The sequence below is a fragment of the Ursus arctos genome, chromosome X, assembly GCF_023065955.2.
Source record: "Ursus arctos isolate Adak ecotype North America chromosome X, UrsArc2.0, whole genome shotgun sequence".
Lineage (NCBI taxonomy): Eukaryota > Metazoa > Chordata > Mammalia > Carnivora > Ursidae > Ursus > Ursus arctos.
Window position 1 is genome coordinate 38,464,084 of NC_079873.1, and position 4,615 is coordinate 38,468,698.

Sequence of the window (4,615 nt, forward strand, 5' to 3'; positions counted from 1 at the left end):
CGAGAAAGGATCCTTCCTTAGAGGCCCTGCCAAGGCCCTGATTTTGGACTTCGAGCCCCCAGGACTGTGAAATAAATTTCCGTTGTTTCGGCCACCCATTGTGTGGTATTTTGTTACTGCAGCCCCAGGAAACCAATATACCAGGAAGTCATCAGCTCCTGGTGATGCTGGCCCATAATCTCTCATATCCAGCACAGAATAAATGTTTAATTGTAGAATGTTTAATAATGATAGGCAGAGTCATCTCTGCACATGAAGGACAACAGGAGGGTGGAATCATCCAGAAACTGGAAGGAATCTTGGGCATTTACCTAATCTCATGGCTCCCCCAAGATGGGACTTGGCTACAACCGAGAATCACAGAGTCACAGAATCTTAATGTGTTCAAAGAATGGTGGAGATCTTTCTCTTCTTTGGAGATTACGTGATACCTTGGCGGCATGACTTAAAAATGTGCAGGACGATGGGGTCCTCTGCGCACATCGCACCCCCAACACCCCACATGCCCCACTGATTCAATCCTACCTCCAGTTGTTGGGTTATAATAGCTCCCTCCCTTTGTGTTACAGCGTTTGGTCTTCAGTAAGCCCAAATTAAAATGTAAATGAGTCTGGAAGACTTCCCAGCCTGAACTCATGTCGGTTCCCAACTTGTATGTTTATCAGTTCATCAGTATATCCCCCCTCCCGCCATTGCCTAGTAGAATGCTGAGCTCATAGAGTGTACCCTCCATAAATATTTGCCAAGCTGAAGTGAGAAGTAGGGATTAGCAGGAGCTCAGGGAAGGTGGAAGCGAAGAGGAAGCAAAGGAGAGCCCAAGGCAAACTTAATCTCAGAGCTCTATATAGAAGTCCTAGACCTGACTCTGATCGTGACACGGGACTGGAACACAGAAGTGACAGGTCAGCTAGGCGCTTTATTCTCTATGCTCCTCCCAGTCCGGGAAGCATTTGTGGCCCTAAAGGGTAGTGTGGAGGCAGGGCAGGAGGCTTTCAGCCTCTCCATCTTCCTCCACCAGCTCTCACCCCCTCTCCAGCCATTTCCCCTAAAATACCTAAACTGAAGAAAAATAATGCATTTGCAATGCAAATGCAACCTCGAGCAGGCCCCAGCAGGACTCCCTATGCCTACCCCCACCTCCAAATTCCAATTAGAAGCGGCCCCTGTGTCCTTCCTTAATGGAAATGCTGGAACTGTCCCTCTAGTGAGAAACTCATTTTGCAACATAGGCCGGGGACAGACCCCCGTATGAACCCACAGTCGCGATCCCACTTCGCATAGGATCGGTAAAAGAGAACCAAATACGGGACGCCTGGGTGGCGCAGTCGTTAGGCATCTGCCTTCGGCTCAGGGTGTGATCCTGACGTTCCGGGATCGAGTCCCACATCGGGCTCCTCCGCTGGAAGCCTGCTTCTTTCTCTCCCACTCCCCCTGCTTGTGTTCCCTCTCTCGCTGGTTGTCTCTCTCTGTCAATTAAATTAATAAATAAATCTTTAAAAAAAAAAAGAGAGAGAGAGAACCAAATACTTTTGAGAGAAGTCTGCACCAACTTGAACAGGAATAGAGCGGTTCTTTAGCCAGAAGTGCCAGGAGAAATAAAAAGGAGAGCGTCGATTCTCTGAAGAAAGGAAAACTGGAATAATTCTCCCTGTGTGTCTGTTGTCGCATCTTAATACCTGGACTCTAAAAACTTTTGAAAACATGTGGCACAGTCAGGAGCTGTTTGAGACCTCACTGGATGGATTCCCTCCTGAAAATGTGAGGGCGGAGCTCAAGGGTAGCCCACAGATCGAATCAAAACGTTACAGTAGAAAGCAAACCAATTTTATAAACGATTTTTTTTTTTTTCTAATTCGAAGCTGGGCCCCCGAAGAAAAGTTGACAACCAAAATGTTAGTGGTTCACTCATGGTAATTTTGTTATGATGTTCGCAGTAAAGGGTCGCTCTTCTTCGCAAGGCACGTGAACTCCATCCACTGCTAGACCTTCTCGATGGTCTAATTAAGGTGGCTGATTAGGGTCTGGAGATGCCACCCCAGGGCACTAAACCTTCTGGGGTTGGGGAGGGGGGTGGGTAGCAGGGTAAAGATAGCCAACCCCAGCCAGGAGTGAGGACAAAACTTTCCCACTGCCCAAGGCCAAAGGGATCATGTAAATATTCCCTGAGTCCCCAACCCCCACGGACCTCCCACCTCCAACCTCCAGCAGCTCCCTTTCCTGCTTTCTATTTCTCTGTAGGCAACATCTTTTTATATTTTACTCATTTATTTTTATTGTCCACCTCTCCGCACTAGAATAGCACATTTCCTCCCTAGGGCTGGGATTTTTTTTGTCTATTGTGTTAAGAGTGCTGCGGCCCAGGCATCTGCAACACTGTCATGGTAGGTGCTCGATAAATATATGTTAAAACTTCATATATTTCCGGAATAGGACCGAAGAATGTTCAACGTGCTCACCTATTCAATAGGATAAGCCAGTTCACTTTTTTGGGGGTCTAATTTTATTTTGTTGTAGCAAAGACTTGATAAGAATGAGACAGTGTACAAAGGAAGCAAGAACATTCACGATGAGCGCTTTGTGTCCCTCGTCTTCATCAGCAGAATTTGTATTTCTGAATGTATTGACCTTGATCTACCTGACAATTTCTGAACGGTAGGACTCGTCCATCGTCCATCCAAGACCGTTCTTTTGCATAATTTGGTCTTTCCTCGCTTTCCGTGCAGAAGTCCAAGTGTGGCAACCACAGAGATGGTGAAGGGAGCCTCTGACTCCAAGAACGCAAGATGCAGGTTAGGTCCCCCTCCGGAGGGCGAGGACAATAAGGAAAGGCACTCAGGACTATGGGATTTTCTCCCTTCTTTTCTCTCTAGTCTCTGTCCTGCCAAGGGTCAGGTCACTCCTTCTGGTGCCGAGGGATCCGAGATATCGAGCAGGAGAAGGCTCGCAAAGTCTCTCATACGGTCTCAAGCCCTCTCGGGGTACCTGGCTCAGAGGGAAACCTACGGGTTGCTCTCTGCACTTCACCTTGGCAGAGGGCACAAAGTAAACCCAATCCTCTCAGCCTGTTTATTTCAAAGGCAGTGCCCATCCGTGTTTGTCTAACCCTAGGTTCTCGGGCTGGATGCAGGAGATGGGGTAGCCTCTTCCCCCAGGGCTCACACCGCTTAGCCCCTAGCAAGTCTCCATTGAGACAGGGCAGGTGGGCGGGGTCAGGAGCCTCGCGAAGGGCCCAGCTCCGCAACCCGGGGGGCGGGGCAACCGCCAGTCTTTTTTGAGAGGCTTTGGCTCCGGGTTCTTTCATCAGCAGAGAGTCCACTGTTTACTGGCAAGCTGATCCAAGGCTTCTTTATTAGTGCACTTTATTCAGTGCTTCCTACACTGAAAACCGCCTGGGAAGCTTTTAAAAAGATGCTAATGCCCGGACCCAGGGCCTGCTGCATCATTTGCAGGGCCCCTCGTTCAGAAATTACTTAGACTTTCAAGGCGGCGGCAGAGCGTTAAACCCAAGGCAGGGAGGGCCCTCGTCGGTCCGTGTAGGGCCCCGTGGAACCGCCACACATCGTGGGCCCATGAAGCCTACCCGCCCGGACTCCACTCCCAAAATTCAGATTTCATTCTCCAGCGGGGTGTAGGCACTGGGGCATTTTAAAGCTCCCTGAATAGTTTTCATATGCCCTTAGGATGATGAAACCTCATTCTAGCTCCGGGAGGGAAGCATTAAAGCCAAAAGATTCTTACCATTACAATTGACACCGGCATACAAACTGATCTCTAATTCAATAACTCAAAACCCCCACTCAAACATTTTCAGCTTATCCGGGATGAAATCATCATGACAACATTCTTTAGAAAAATTTTCGACTCATACATAAGTTAAAAGCTGGAGTCATGAATCACCTTTTGATTCCCCTTTTTAAAAAACAAAAATGTCACGAAAATGGCATATTTTCTCATATAGAAAATTGATATAATTTGAAGTGTTATTACTCATCATCATTCACATTAGATTTGAACCGAAGCTAAACAAGAATGTTGCTAAATGGAAATTTATTATCACATCAATAGAACTCAACAGTGACACACACAAAATTCAAACGCGTGTCAAACATCTTCCCCCCCCCCCCCCCGCCCTTCTCCCTGGAGAATAGGGAGCATGAAAGCACTATTGTGGGAATTTTCACCGGGAGAAACCTCCCAGGAAAGGCCCCTGGAGAGTTTCTGATCCTGAGCTAGCCCCCCTCCTATGATGCTCTCTGGAGAATTGCACCCTCTCCTATCCTGGGGCACGAGGGTCTTCCTCAAACGTGCATGTTGGGAAGGGCGCTCTCTACTGCCCTGGGTCAGAAAAGCCATTGGTGTACTTGAAAGACAGTCCAAAGTTGAAGCCCTCCCCCTTCCTCTGCTGCAGCCCCCAGACCCTTGTTGAGACTCAATTTCTTTCCAGATTTCCAGACTCCGGCTCTCTAAACGCAGCTCTGGAGGGAACCTGGGTGGCTCTGCCGGTTAAGCGTCTGCCTGCTGCTCAGGTCATGATCCCGGAGTCGTGGAATCGAGTCCCGCGTCAGGTTCCCTGCTCAGCGGAGTGCGGAGTCTGCTTCTCCCTCTGCCTCTGCCG